This window comes from Apodemus sylvaticus, chromosome 21 (assembly GCF_947179515.1).
Source record: "Apodemus sylvaticus chromosome 21, mApoSyl1.1, whole genome shotgun sequence".
Taxonomy (NCBI): domain Eukaryota; kingdom Metazoa; phylum Chordata; class Mammalia; order Rodentia; family Muridae; genus Apodemus; species Apodemus sylvaticus.
Window position 1 is genome coordinate 42,945,152 of NC_067492.1, and position 16,769 is coordinate 42,961,920.

Genomic DNA, 16,769 nt, shown 5'->3' on the forward strand with positions numbered 1-16,769 from the left:
CATGAACTCAGTGTGGCTCTGGATGACCATGTGACACTGGCTCATGCTTCAGTTGAAGTTCACAGAGTCTTCATTCACTCAATACTTCAGGAGCACCCATTCTGTGCAGGCAGTGGGGACAGGTGGGTGAAGAAGAGTGGTGAGGGTCCCTACCTTTACAGAAGTCCCCTCTAGTGGAGAACACTGGTGTACCTAGAATAAGTTCCCAGAGCATGGCGGGAGCTACAGAGGTTATGGAAACAGGTGGAAGAAACATTAGACGCAGCAAAGGTAATGTTCTGTGACAAGGTGCCAATGAGCCAGGACTTGAGGGAGGCAAGTGTGAGCTGAGAATTGTCAGAAGGAATTCTGCTCATGGTAGGCAGTTCGAGGGCCCTGAGGTGAGCAGCCAAGAAATCATGGCCTGGAATACAGTGGAGAGAGGAAGAAGGTAGCAGGGGGATTACAGATAAGAGAGTGGGGAACCAGAGGGGACAGGCCTGTGCCCTGGAAAAGACTTGGGCCCCACCATGTAAGATAGGATCTTGTGGGGCCTTTTGAGGGGAGGGGTGACAGGGTAGTGGTAGCAGTCGTAGAGTAGAGAACACATTAGTTAGGTCAAGGGCAGGTGCAGACAGGCCAGGAGGCAGCACTGTCACTACCCAGGGCACACCTCGTGTGTGAGAGCGTGAAACCAGCAGGCCTCGCCTTATTACATTCATTTGTTTAGAGACAGGTCTCTCTGTACAGCCCAGGCTGGCCTGGAACTCTTGATTCTCCTGCCTCTGACTTCTGGGAGCTAGGATTACAAGTACTGGTGACACTACACTGTCAGTATGTACCACCACAACAGCACAAGAAGGAAAAGAATAAATAGATCATATTTTAAAATGTATTTTTTATATACAAAAAGGGAATGGGAGAGATGCTAGACCTCAGCTCTACAGATTCCTTGCTTTATAGATTTGACTTAGCAATCTCGTAGATACTTTTGTATTTATGAAGAACTACAAAGTTGAGAAAAAGAATGACTAAAAATGCAAAGCAAAATGAAAGGACGGGACCTCACTGTACAGGCAGCGGGTGGTCTGGCTACAGACAGCCTGCTGGAGGGAAACCTGACTAACAAAGGAGAGCAGCAAACTGAGATCACTAGTCTCACTCTGACCACATCTGGATGTGATTAAGTGGAGGCTCTGAGCCATGGTCATGACTTGGCAGGACTTGGACTCAGGGTTTCCCATATAGGAGAAGACGTAAGGTCTGTGAAGCCAGGTAGGATCACCACTATCCTAATGCCAGTTAGATGCAGAATGGATAAATTTTTCTCTTTAAAAAAAGAACTATACATTTTCCATCTTTGTACACTGTACATAATAACCAGTCCCTTTCCTACCAAGACTGTGGTCACTAAAATAAAATTCCCACTGAAGCCTGTGAGGTCTGGGGCTGGAGAGGTGGCTCAGCAGTTAAGTACACTTGGTGTTATTATAGAGGAGAGTTCTATTCCCAGCACCCATGCCAGGCAGCTCAGAGCCACCTAAAATCTAGCTCCAGGGGATCCAATGTCCTCATCTGGCCTCCAAGGAAACCCTACACACACACACACACACACACACACACACACACACACACACACACACACACACACACAAACGCGCGCGCACGCACGCACCTTTTAAAACTGTGAGGTCGGAGGCAGAATGTGTTCATGGTGAACCTTAGAGAAAGGGACTTGTGTGGTGATAGGGTCCCATGGATCCCAGGCTGGCCTTCAACTTGATATGTAGCCTCGAATGATCCTGAACCTAGGAATCTCCTGGCTCCTTCACATGGGCACATGGCACAATCCTGGGATTTATGTGGTACTGAAGATCAAACCCAGGGCCTACACATGCTAAGCAGGCACTCTGTAACTGTGCTATGTCTTCAGTAAGGCAGCTTTCAGAGAGAATTGCAGTCCTGTAAAATGTACTCAAGTTGATGTGTTTCGACTTTCAATAAGCAGAGACAAATTTAAACAGAAATAAATGTTGCCAATGCATACAAATATTAAAACATAACACTGGTAAGACTAACAATAAAACAAGAGCAAGTATCTTCATTCATTCCTTCATCACTTTTGAACTGTACCAGGGAACAACTCATTACTTTGGAAACCAGTTTGTAAAGGGAAATAAGCACAGACTTGTTCTCTCCCATGTGACTTTACCTGACAGAACACTATAGTTAGTAAATGAAGAGAAAACTTACAAGGGCATATGACCTTTTTTACAACTCCTAATAAATAAGTGACCTCATTAAATGAAAATAAAGACTGTAACACTGCAAACTGTTCTTGTTTATTGTTGCTTATTGCTTTATTGAGGCAAGGTCTTGTCTGTAGCCCAGCTTGGTCTCAAACTTGCCATCTTCCTGCTTCAGCCTCTTGTGTATTGGGCTGGCAGGCACTGCCAGGTCCATAGGAACTGTGAGATGGTAGAACCTTTAAGAAACCTTTCCCAAAGCAACAACATAATTTGAATTTCCAGCAGAGATGATTCAGATGGCACTGGGATATGTGAGTGGGACCAGAAAACCTCTACACTTCCCCAGTGGCAGCACCGTCACCACTGATGAGAACGGCCAGGAAGAAATTTAGGAAACACTGTAGTTAATATACAGGCCAACTGAGATTCCGACACAAATCAACAACAACAAATAATGGCGAAGAGCAGGACCAGAGGCTAGAAACACTGACTCAGTGTCTCAGCGATGCTGAGTCATGTTTTCCCAAATGATGCCTTAAGGAGTAATGGCAAGATTAGTGTGTCTGGCTCTTCCTCCCTCTTACTCTCTCTTGTTTCTTATCTTTCTCTTACCTCTCTCACTCTCAGCTTCAATCTTGCCCCTCTTGGGCTCTCCGCCCCCACGTGGTCATGACCAGCATCTGCTTCTCTGCTCTCTCCTTCTCTCTGCCTCTACTACCCCTTAACTCCCATCTCATGCCCCGAATAAACTCTATTCTATACTTAAAAAAGAAAGATTAGTGGGTCTGCTTTCTGTGTTTCTGAGGTTGAGCCCAGGACCTCTTGCATGCTATGTGAACACCCACAACTGAGCTAATCTTTAATCCCTTGACTACTTTTCTTTTTGAGACAGGGTCTTGCTAAGTTGCCCAGGATGCTTTTGAACTTTCTCAATAGCCCAAGTATATCTTGAACTTGCATCCTCCTGCCTCAGTCTTTTGGGCAGCTGGAATTAGAGGTCTGTGTCATGAGGCCTATTAGTTTAGTAGTAGTAGTAGTAGTACTATTACTATTAGTATTATTTAATTACAGGTTATTTTGCTGGAAAGCTAAAGACTAGAATATTTACAAATGAAATGATAAAATGGGGGCAGGGTACACAATGGGGAAAGGACCGTGCAGACTGAATTGGCCACTGGGAAATGCAGGCTGAGGTGCAAACAGAAGCTGGGCATTTGAGGGAGGCTGAGCCAGGGCAAACACCTGACAGAAACTCACATTTATATACGAATTGTACTCAAAGGTAGGAATCAGCAAATTTCACAACAAAACAGTAATGAGAAACAATCTTTCACAGTGTGATGGCTAATCTTCATTGTCAGATTGACTGAATTCAGCAAAACCATAAAAATCCCCCTGTAGGTGTCTATGAGGACATTTCCAGAAAGGTTTAACTGAGCAGGACAGACCTGCCCTCAACGACACTGTCTTGAGTAGTGTCGAGAGTCCCATACAGAAAAGGAGAAAGCCTGGTCTCTAGGGTTCCTCTTTGATTCTGGACTTCAGATGCAATGTGACCCGCTGCCTCATGGTGCTGCCGCCACAACTCCCCTCAGTGATGAATTTATATCTTCAAACCTAAGCCAGATAATAGTCTTCCTTAAATTGCCTTTGTCAGATATTTAGTCAGAGCAGGGAGAAAAGTCACTAAAAGTAGAAGCAGAAGCACTAGAATACATTTCAAAGCAGCTCCAACTGCCTTTTAACTAATTCCGACCCTGCATTTTAAAACAAATATTTATCACTGGATATGTGTAAAGTGCTGACAGAATGGTGAACACAGCAGGCCTGGTTCCTGACCTCATGGCTCTCACAGCCCGGTAGGGAAGACAGACATTAGGCAAGCGCCACACAGACAAAGGTTCAGGTGCCAGCTCTGGCAGGCCTGAGGAGAAGCGTAAGACAGAGTGATCTACAGACAAGCCCTCTGGGAAAGCTCCATTGAAGGGCACTGGGAGCAGCGGATGGAAGCGTTTACTAAGTGAAGAGGGTTGGAAGAGCTCATACTTTCTCATAGTGGAGAGGAGCAGTAGGCTCACGTAGAGAGAGCTAAGAGCTCAGCCTGGTAGAATACTGGTGTCTTTCACAGGGTTAGGATCTGGTAAGACAGTTAAGGACCCAGCCAGTGGTTACTGTGTCTTCGTAGAACAATTTCGTTGCTTGTCTGCAGTGAGTGAGCTGCCTTCTGAGCCTGATGTTCCAGGTCCAACTTCTGGTGATCCAGATCATGATCTGGATCTGGTGATCTGGTGATTATGATCAGGCCACAAGGAGGGGCAGTGACACCATGTGAAGAGGACCACTATGGCCCAAGCAGGGCCTACTGTGGGGAAGCACAGGAGTAGCTTCTCAAGTTTGGCAAAACCCATGTGGGAATCTCCATTTGCTTGGGATGGTACTGGAAACCTGTGGTTCTTACATTCTGGGTAAGTACCAATCACACCCTTTTCTTGGACTCCTCCTTCTAACAAAAATATATAAGCAACTGATGTCTACAAATGCTATGACAGAAGCCACAGAAGGAATTTTAAGTATTCCGCACCATTAGATTCTTTCATTCAAATGTTTTCTAACATAATAAACCAAATCCCTCTGCTGGCAGGAGACCTGCATGTGTATAATTAACATGATGGGGACAGATACTGCTCAGGAATAAGGTCCTTGGAGGTAGCTGCCATCGGACATGGACCCAGACTTGTACTTTCAATGTTTGTTTTCAGCGAGACACAGCCTCTGCTCTACCAGCTGCCCCAAGGCTGGCCTGGACTTTGCAACTGTTTTAATCTGGGTGTGGTGACTATGCTTGTAATCTTAGTTAAGGCTGAGGTGGGAGATAGGAAGGTGGTGAATTCTAGAACAGCCTGAGCAGTGCAGTGAGATGCTGTCTCAAATAAATAAATATATAAACAAACAAACAAACAAACAAACAAATAAATAAAAGCAGCAGCAGGTAGGTGTGGTGGCACACACCTGAAATGACAGCACTCAGGGTCTGAGGCAAAAGAATCACAAGTTGAAGGACCGACTGTGGTACACAGCAAGACCTTGTCATAGACAGACAAACAGACAGGCAGACAGACAGACAGACACACACACACACACACACACACACACACACACAGAGTTGGCGGGGGAGTGCACCTCAGCACCACAGGGACACAGCATCCCAGCAAATGATCACACAGACTGCATCTTTCTCTGCCACACCGCTAATGTCGTCGTGGAGCAGGGGGTGAGAGAGGGCACACACCTGCTCTTTGCACCTGTTTTTATTGCCTGCTGCTTTAAAAATAATTATATTAATGCCATTTAAAATAGGAAACCCAAAAGCTCTTTTATCTAGATTTCTCATGTGATAATTAATTCTACTAGTTTATGGGACTACAGCTGGCGTCCAATCTCTGTGAAGAACACATTATTCCCCTGAAGAAGATGGTGAACTGGGCCCAAGCATTCCTCCCTAAGCACTTCAAAAGAACTCAGAGTTACAGTCCGTAAGTCATTGGGTCCTTCGTGGGCCTTATGACTTCTGTCAGTGACATGTGGCTTACTGCAGTGGCTGTCCTTATATCTACCCGTTTAGATATAAGATTTACAGAGCAGTGCACCAACAGGAGTCCACACGGATAGGACCAGATGGAGAGGGGATTTCTGCATCAAGATTTGACAAGATTCCTGACACTGTGTCTGTACAGGCCACACAGCTCATTCATTTCTCACAACCCTGGCAAAGACAAAAAACAAAAAAACAAAAAAGGCCTGGCTGACACTTGATAACCTTTAACAGTGCAGGTTGTCAAGGTATACAATACAACGTTCTAAGTTGCACACAAGGGGGAAATAGTCCGTCCTTAAAATGTAGCATCGGAACACTTGAAGAGTGCTGTTTTGTGTTCTGGGATACTGAAGGTGCAAAGTGACACCCTGAGACACTGGACAAAAGAAAAGAATGGTGCTGGTGGCACCCCAGCAAGCCTCAAGGACAGCATGTCTGTCTTGTGTTTGTTGCTCCTGGAGGCCTTCCCCTGTGCTTGGTACTTCAGTGTGGGTCAGCAGGGCACAGCATGGGCTCACGGCCTGTTAGCCGCCAGGAGGGGTGAGGTCCTCAGCAGGGTCAGAGGAAACGATGGCGATCCAGCAACTCCACCTTTCTTGTCTTTACTCCAGGGGCTGCCTGGGGACCGAGCCCCTTAAAACAGTCCCTTCCACACACCACTGCATCCATGTCCAGATCCGGGACACAGGATGTCCCCTGTCTCGAGGCCTGTGGTTAGAACCTCTATAGTGACCACTCTGAAGTGGCACCTGTCCCTTATGGTCTTCCATGGTCTGCCCATCCTTCGGTAATGTTACCTTTATTTAGATTCAATTTGAACATGATAACTTTTATTTTTTCAGCAAGTTCTAGAATTGTGTTAAAGGAGCTCTTAATTAGGGCTTAGATATCTAGTGGACATGTGACATTCTCTTATTCATATTCTCTCTGTCTGTCTGTCTGTCTGTTTGTCTCTCCAGGGTCTTGCTCTATAACCTCAGCCAAACAGGTGCACGGACTACAGGTGTGTCCCACTGTGTGTGGCAACAGCAGGCATTGTCTTTGCACCCTCTATTAGCCATTTTCCCCGAGCCTCGCCCAGCATCTGAGCTGACGAGGATTTCCAGCCCTATGAGTACTGATGGGAAGGGGAGACTAGCAATCCCACAGAAGCCAGAGGCTCGCTCTCCCAGTCTTTTTGCAGCTTGGGCTTCGACGTGATCCAGGCTCAACCATCAGATGGCCTGAGTCCTGGCATAACTTTAGGCAGGTAAGGATCCCATGTCCAGTGGGGGTGGCTGACAACAAGGCAGCCCAGGAGGCATCCAGAGGGAGTGCCAGAGCAAAGGTCAGGCTCATGAGCGGCAGAATAGGACCCAGAAGTGGGCAAAGTTGGTCCTCTGCAGAGATTTCTTGCCTGGCTCCTTCTCCTGAGATATCAAAGCCTCTTTCCCTTTCCAGCTCAAATAAGCCACAGATGTTACACAGCTGGAAGCTAAGAGCAATGGGATAAAGACCGAGCCTAGCGCCCAATATCTCAAACACTGCAGTTAAAACAAGTCCATTGTCTGAGCCTCTCTTGCTCCTTCAGTCACTGCGCTAAGTGCTACAAAGCTATGCAGGATGACAAGTCAAAACCTAACGCCAACAGGACAAATATCCTGATGGCTCTTGGCATCTGGAGTTCAGACACAGTTATGAGCTGTAGGAATGGTTTGGAATGTTTCAGATCTGGGCAGAGGGAACACACAGATGAGAAATGTTGGTAGGACTATGCCAGTATATCCCAGGAATGATGGTGGCCTTGGAGGGACAGGAAAGTGAAGCTGGTATTGGGGGGGCACAGGGGGGGCAATGTGCCAAGGGTGCCACCAACTAGGCTCAGTAACAGACTCTGAAGTACAGGTGAGAAGCCTTCTGGGTCACAGTAGAGGCTGCAGGACAGAGATGCGAAGCCCAGGCTTTGGCAGGGGAGAGGGTTGTACCATGTTGATTGTAGACTGATGACCTGGTGCCAAGGTTCTCTGAAGCTCCGGCATGAAGTGTGTGTGGAACAATGTCAGGAACGCATATAAAGAATTCTGAGCAGTTTGGATAGGAGGGGAAAGGACAATGACTTCAGGGACACCCCGGACCTTTCTAATGCCAGGCACTCATTTGTTGAAGTTGGTATTTGTCTCTGACTGTTGCTCCACCCAGAATCAAGGATTAAGTCTCTTTAAACCATGCCTGCCATTCATGGGCCATGAGGGTTTATCACAGCCTGACACTGCAGGGTCACCGGCATGTTCCTGGGCCTGCAGCTAGGAATGATGGCTCTTTACATGACCTCCACACTAACCCTTTCACAGGGAGGTCTCAGTGCGACCTGGCTTGGCTTACATGCCCTACCCACACTTGGCCTCTTGGGTTCCTGGCCCCACATCTCACCACCCTTTCCCTTAGTTTGCCTGCTGTTGACTAGCTCTGTCCTAGTCACAGCCTTGACTTCTTCTGCCAAGCTTCATTCTCCTCTTTCCTGGTGATGAACAGTGGCCCTGCTGTAACTCCAGCGCTCTCAAAGCGCAGTTCTGAGAGGTGCCCAGCCACGGCTTCCCAGTGCATTCTTCTCATGTGAGATTGTAAACTTTGAGAACACATCTGGCTCAGTCTGCATGAATGCCTTAATCTGGAGAGTATTTGTCTTTGTTGTAGTAGCGAAGTTCTTCCTGTTAGCTTTTTGTGGCATAGCTGATGACATTTTAAACTTGGATTCAAAAGGTGCTACCACTGTGCACCAGTAAATTTACCAGTAAATGACTTTAGAAGTTCTCAGCACAAAAGCTAAGACCACGCAGGGAACAGCCTATGGTGCTACTCATTTCCAAAAGAAAACGACTGGCTGCTTTACAGCCCTTTCCTGGAGACCAAGTAACAACAGTTTTGTTCCTCCACAACGAGAGAAATGGGATGTGCAGTCCCTGACTTTAGCTTCAGCCTGCTATCTGTTTGTTGATTGACTGCTCGAGATAGTTTCTTACTGCATATGCATAGGCTGGCCTCAAACTCTTCTTGCCTTAGACTTTGAAGTAGTTTGATGCTGGGGTAACAGGTGTGCACCGCCACATCTGGCTTGCGTTTGCTTCAGTCTTTAATAATCATCTATACAGTTCGTGTGATTCTCTGCTAGACCATGAGCTGCAGGGGCAGAATCAGGTTCAACCCCACATCTACATGCACACCACCCAGCACAGTGCACGCTATAGGACTGTTCAAATAAAAGCCATTACATCAGTCAGTGATGCATGGCAGGGGCAGTCACAAAGGCGGAGTCTCTGAGCTACCTGACTGCATGAGGGAAACTGTCCTGTCACTAGAGGGAGAGCTGGTGACGACTGTCGTGTGTGGCAGACATTCCTCATTCACAGAGAAACTGCACCTATGGAGAGCAGCATACTCATCGAACCAACGCTGTCTTGGAGATTGTTTTGAAGTCAACTATGCTACATGAACAATAAATTATGGAGACCGCATATATGAATCAAGCTTACTGCTGTTGTAAATTTCATGACAAAGTTAATCTGGCGCATACTTAATGGCATGCGTAATCATTATTAGACAGCACTGTAATCAGCATTAATAATAAGCGGTTCACACCAGTGAGTGCAGGACTCTTGTGTTTAGTCAAATGAACTGTTTGGTAGTTTGTTTTTTTTTTCTTAGCTGCTTGTTGTTCCCTGCTACAACAAACCTGAGAGGATGAGATGGACACCAATAATCTAATTCTTTCCAGTGTGTTGCACAGACACCCTCACTGAGGATGGTCGCACAACAGGCTCTTTACCCTGCCCTATCACCTCCACCCTAGGAGAAAGCACATGGGTGCTGTCCACAGCCATCAGACCTTGCTACCCTGTGGGCTCCTGCAATGCCTGTCTCTCTCTCTCTCTTGAGATTTCATCCAAAAGACTTTTATGAAAGCAAAGGATGCTTGATGACTCACTGAAAGCATGCTGGAACTGAGAGGAAATAGCAATTAACCAAAGGCTGGGAGCTTGTGGCTAACTTCCTCATCCAGCCTGCATCTCAGACGCCCAGAGAGTCTGAAGGCTGCCTGCCTTCCAGACTCCCCCAGGCAGCCGTCTTCTGCTCGACATGTCTCTGTCGAGCAGAATCTCATGGCATCGTCTCTCAAATGACCTGTGCTCTTGGACCTTGTTTCTGCTGGTTTCTGGGGACCAACATAAGCTAGGTGCTGATGCTACTTTATATATGGACTGAAGGTCTCAGAGGACTCCTGGGCATTCCTCAGACATTTACTAGGAGACAGTTTAAATTTAAGGTCTCCTATAGGCATGTGTTAGATGTCTGCTTCCAGCTGATGTCACTATTGGGAGGTGGGAGATAGGGCCTAGAAGGAGATCCCTGGGGGTCCATCTTTGTCTCTTCCTCTTTCTGCTTTCTGTCCTCCATGATGTGATGGCTCTGCTATGCTTTCAGTGTGTGCCAGACGGAAATCTTTGAAAATAGGAGCTAAATAAATGTTTTCCCCTTTTAGTTTATTTATGTCAGACAGCAACTGAGAAAGTTTTATTTATGTATATATATATATATATATATATATATATATATATATATATATATATATATATACACACACACACACACACACACATATATATCACAGGTGCTTCCTGCTCCACATGCATGGTATATGTGAACACACGCGCGCGCACACACACACACACACATCTTGAGCCTGAATGAGAGTGCTAGCCAATCATATCTGTTTTCTCTGGGTACCAGGTGGTTGCAGACAGCAGAAGTGCTGTACTTAAAGCCTGCACCTGTTCCAGGGGGACAGGTCACCATGCTGCAGGACACAGGAAAAATGCAAGATGTGATCACTACAAAGATGAAAAATGTTCTCAGAAAAACTGGAAAGAAGAGATGGTCAAGAATCCACCTGACTTAAGCAGAGAGGAGGAGAGGTGAGCGTAGGTCCAGAGTCCATGCTCAGCCGAGGCTGCTCAGGAGGCCAGACAAACATCAGCCGCGGGGCAAGCATTACAGGCAATGGGTCTCTAGTGGTCCGATGCTCAGGCCAATGATTCCTAGCTCATTCTTCCTGTCTATGGAGCCAGGCCGGTCCAGAGACCTTCACTCTGCAACTGGAAGAAAGGAGTTAAGCACAGATAGCCTTGGGAAAGTCACGAAAGCACATTCAACCTAAAGTGTAAATGACTCACAGGTCCTCTTCTATTTTTATGGTGGGGAGGTGCTTAAGAACACAAGGTACTAATGAACCGAAGGGGCTGGAAAGCATGTGCCTGTATAAAAGTCAGGGAACGGTAAGCTAACACGACCAAGACAAAGCCTTTGTTTTCCACCTTGCCAGATCTTCCTATTGTAATTGGAATGGGAAGAAAGACAGGTCTAGTATGGAGGAGGTACACCCTTACCCCTCCTGCAGTGCTGCACGGTGGAAAGAAGACACTGATCCAGGAGATCACAAAGTGTTCGCTCCAAACCGAGACAGAACTGTATCTAATACAGTTAGATACTCCAGGCCATAAGAAAACAGTGGTGGCAGTGATCGGGGATGAAGGCCCCTCCACGTAGACTGTCAAGACCACAGATGACCCCAGTGCACTGATCACTAGCCTTCACCTTTGGGTGTGTCTCTGGAAGCCTCTAGAGTGTAGCTTTGCCGTCTGCAGCAGATAATCTAAGCCATCCTATCTGCACTGTGAAGGTGGCAGGGGAGTGCATGTGGGCACAGCTGGGCTTGTGTGCTGTGACTAGCCATGGACACAGTCTCCAGAGTTGGAACACGCTGGCATGTCTACTCAACACATCCCGTGGGATGTAAGACATTTTATTTGTTCTTCATTTCCTCTCCTGCAAAATGAGATAAATGTACCTAGTTCATAAGATTATTCCTGCGATTAATTGACATAATTCACATAGAGAATTAAGCATGGTACTTATTGCATTAGTTACCAAATGCTGTATGTAAAATATAGAGTATTGTGTGGGTATTTAGCACGCTGAATACACAATACTCCGTGCAGGAGTCTGGCGCCCTTTTGGAAGCTATAGCCCAATGTTATCAATGTAAACATGGTTGCTTCTTTTTGCTCATAGAGAGTACTTACTCTGATTAGGACCGTTTGCGTAGTGAATGGCGAGCTGCCGGGAGACCTAACAGTTAGTTGCAGCTCTCAATTATTTGTTTCTAATGGCACCTAAATCACCAGGTTCCAGATTTTGTTAGTTGACAAAGTATTTTTTAAATATATCATAAAGAGGCTAAACCTGGAGTGCAGGCTGCAGAACAGATATGCGCTTTCAAGGTATATTAAAACTAAGAGTTTCTATAGTGTTGTGTCTTTTGGTACAGAATTCAGAGAATAATCAACTTTGTACGGCAAAGAACACTGAATGAGAGAAAAGCATCCAGCGTTACGTTAGGTGCATTTCATTTTCATACCATGTGGTTTAAGTATACAAAGATACCTTTGTCATTTTCTTCTCCTTACACCATGGGATCACAAGCCAGGTGGCTGTGATGCTCACCTGTAATTGCAGCTCCCAGAAGACTGAGTTGGATTCCCTAGAGCAAGCTGACTTGTCAGCCCAGCCACCCTGGTAAGCTCTGGTTTCAAATATGACTCTGCCTCCATGAATAAGATGGCAAACAATGAAGGAAGATTTGCACCATCAACCTTGGGCCTCCACAAACATGTCCATACACATGTAGAGACCTGTACACACACACACACACACACACACACACACACACACACACACACACGAGGGGGAAAGTGTCCTCAGCATGGTTTTTCCAAGCTAGGGTGCCTGCCAATACATGGAGATGGAACAGATGTGCTTTGCTTGCTTTGATGGCCATGCTGGTGGTCAACCCCAAGGCCTTCCGCATGCTAGGCCAGACACTACCTCTGAGCTACATCTCAGTCCTTGTGTTCTGTGTAGCTCAAGCTGGCCTCAAACTTGTCATCCTCCTGCCTCAGTGTTCCAAGTGCTGGGACTGCGGGCGTAAGTCGACACATCTAGCTAGCAGATGCTCTTTTAAAAACAAAAACAAGAAAAACAAAACACACCTAAAGCCACCTTGTACGTATCTTGTGTATCATCCACTTCTATGTGTGATGTTAATGGTCACAGTACACCTTTAAGATGCCAATTTTGCACACTGCACAAGGGGAACTCATATTCTTAAAATGCCTCTAGGAAGGTAAGGCTGGAATTTATAAACACAGCTCTTTGGTGGAGGGCAAGTTAAGTCCACCACTTTGTTGCTGAAGAAAAGGTAGCGAAAGGCACAACTGCAGCAATGGCTGACAAAGAGGCCGATGGAGGGCTTTCGGCTCAGCTTTTAGAGCAAACAAACAAACAAACAAACAAACAAACAAAAATGGGTGCCTTCCACCAAACGGGAAGGAAAATGGAAATGACCCACAAACTTACTCCTCAAATGCTGTTAAATCCCCAATCGGGAAGAGCAATGTGTGTGATGTATATATTCAAACTCAGCGGTTCGCTTGCCATACTGAGACATCAGACGTTTCAATTTAATGAAGTCTTCTCATTTTGTTACTAGTATGCCTTACAAAAAGGATATATTAGTAAATTAACGTATCTATCATCACTAGCCACTCCCATGTAGCCTGCTATAAAGCAAGCAGATTTCCTCTGTGTGAACCCTGGAAGATTGTAACCACAAGGAAAGCAAATGCCTTCTCATTACGTTGTTGTAGCCAGATTAAAGCTTCTGGGCTCAATCTTCAAGCAGGAAGAGATTAAAGCTGAGATATTAAAAAGTAGTGCAGGATTAGTAACACATCTCCCCCGCAGCCAAAATGTCAGATGGCAAAAGGGTCACCTAACTGCTTTTAGTTTATTCCTTTGCCTTCCTCTTTTTTTTTTTTTCTGAACATCCCTGTAAGTGTGTGTGTGTGTGTGTGTGTGTGTGTGTGTGTGTAGGGGGGTGGCAGACAGTAACAGCAACTGTTATGCTATGGTGCTGCCACATTGATTCATTTACATAGGGCCTCTCACTAGCCTGGAACTTTCCAAGTATTCTAGATTGGCTGGCCACAAGTCCCAGGGACCCAACTGTCCCCACCGCCTCCATGTATTGCTGCTGCTGCTTCTGCTTCTGCTTCTTCTTCCTCCTCCTCCTCTTCTTTCTTCTTCCTTCTTCTCCTCCTCCTCCCTGCTCCTTCTCATTGGTTTTTTCCTCTTCCACCTCTTCCTCCTCCTCCTTCTTTTCATCTTTAGCCTGTGTTTTGGGGATGGAACCCAGCTCCTTATGCTTGCAAAGTGAGTACTTTGCCAACTGAGCTAGCTCCCAGATCCCCACCCCCAACAATTCTTAAGATTAGAAATACTATTGTTACATCGTTGCAGCTGCAGAAATGAGTGTTAGGTATGGGCAAGCCAATCTGTCTCTGGCAACAACAACAACAACAACAACACACACACACACACTCTAATACCATTTAGGGATAAATGAGAAGAAAACAGAGGGACTTCCAATCTTTAAGAATTTTCACAGTAAAGGGAGCATAGCATATACTCTAATCCGACCACTCAGGAGGCAGAGGCAGGTGGATCTCTGTGAGTTCAAGAACAGCCTGTTCTACACAAGGAATTCTGGGACAGCCAGAGCTACATAAGTGAGATCCAAAAACAACAACAAAAAAGATTTTCAAATTAAGCAACACTGCTTACAAGAAAATGGTATCACATTTAAGGGTAAGTCAGAGCCAGCCAGGACTTGAGCTGAGCCAGGATCACTGTCTTGGGGGACAATGCCGTAAGAGACATGAATAGACTTCACAGGGGCGAGACAGAAAACCATCCACCTATGTAAGCTGAAAGACGAGGGCAAGGGCTTCCTCTGGCACACCAGCTTTACACACCCAGACCCTTGCACCAAAAGTCCCTGAAGGCCTTCTGTTGGGTGACTGTGAAAGGCATGCTGGTTTTCAGTAGCTAGCACTCTGTATATAGGCAATTACTTTGTTTTGCCAACTCTCAATTAATTATATTAATTAATTGTTAATTCTATCCAGGTATATATGGACCTGTGTCAGCTCTGAAGACATCTTTTCAGTGTGTTAACAGGTTGTGAATAAGATGATTTTCCCAGTAAAATTAACCTGATGCTTTTCTTAAAACATGTAATCTTGAGTCCACCCCACCAAAAAAAAAAAAAAAAAAAAAAAAAAAAGGGCTTTGGTTTGAACAGTGTTCATAAATAAGGTTATCCTAGTTTCTCAGACGTTAAACATCACCCACAAGAGAACTGCTTTTGAAAGAGATGTGTTTGGGATGGGAGGAACGGATTTCTGCTTCTAATTATGAATGATTTAGTGGTGACAGCAAACCAGGGTTTGGGAGGCACTGACATGGGCCTCCTCGGGTGTGGTTTGCAAAGCTGAAAACCACGGGAAATGCCCAAGAAGCACCAACAGACAAGGGAATCCCCTGACTTTGGCATTTAAGGAAACAGTATGAAGACACATTTATCGTGTGAAGTGGACAGACGCCAGAATTACAAAAGAGGTTAAGGATACCATCTTAGCCTAGGATCACTAAGATCACCGTGTTGCCACCTACCCTGCCAGCGTCCTTTCAGAAGTAGCCAACAGAAGCCCTGGGCTTCCTTTAAATGCATTGTGACCCTGATTAATATCAAGTAGACTTTTTAATGAGCAATTATTTGGAAATTGTCTCAGCAACATAGGACAATTTGATATAATAGAAATAACGTTTTGGGCAATGGCCACACGATGGAGGTTCAAACGCTCCTCTTTTCTGTGGACAACAGCAAGCCTGTTCTCATTTAGGATGAGGTGGGAGGGGTGGGAATAACCAAACTGGTTCAGCCTCCCTATTTATGTACTAGCAAAAAAGTAGTTCCACTTAGCAACAAAAGAGAAAACTAAGGTAGGGCCAGTTCTTGTGATTAGCAAACCTTATCTGTTTTTTACCTCCATCCGTTAGGTCTGAAATGAATCTTCCTGAAGCAGTGTCAGACTTTTGCCAAGTGACTAGGATATAAACATCCTTTTGATTGCTCAGCAAGACATATGCTCGAAAGAAAACTGAGCTCAGGACAGGCACGTGGGTTTCTACGGAACAAGGGGGAGCCCTCCACAGGGCTCCCTCCATCTTCCGAGCCTTGGCTGAGGTCTCTGTCTCCTCCGTGATGATGGCGATTCATGGTTTTCATGGTCCCGTACACTAATGAACTGCTATAAATTTGGCTTGGAGACTCCAGAGACTGCACCGGGCTTCTGGGCACTGCTGAGGATGCACCCTACATTCTAGCCTCACCTTTTACAAGGTGTGCTCAGCACTGTGGGCAATTTCCATGGGAGAACATTCTATTTAAAGAACTACTCTTCCGGCATAATACAAAAAGTCATTTATGAAGATACAGGAGACACAGCACAGCGAGCGCTGTGTTTACACAAGCATTCCCTTCCACACTCATGGGCTGAGGTGGTGAGGCCAAGAGGGCCTTCTACAAAAGGACACGATGATGCAGTGCCACAGCTACAGGACATGGAAGATCACACACACACATAATGAGCGCCAGGTCCCACAGGGAAGCTGAGAAGTCACAGGGATGCTGCAAGGGTCTCTGACTGAACCTAATCAGAGGAAGGCTGAGCCAGACAGAGCAGCACTCTCCACACCTCCTGCTCCTGACCTTAAACACAGGTACGTGCTCCCTTCTCAGAACACATCTTAAATAGAAGACTTTTAAAAGCCAGTAATATTTAAAGGCCACATTAAATTTATTAAAATGATATTTTCCACAGACAAAAGCCCAGGAAACCACTCTAAAAGGCAGAGCGTACAAGTACAACATTCCCAACTACCTCCATCTTTAATTTGCAGGCAGCAGACCCACAATCCTTGAAACTTAAAAATAGAAGTGACAACATAAA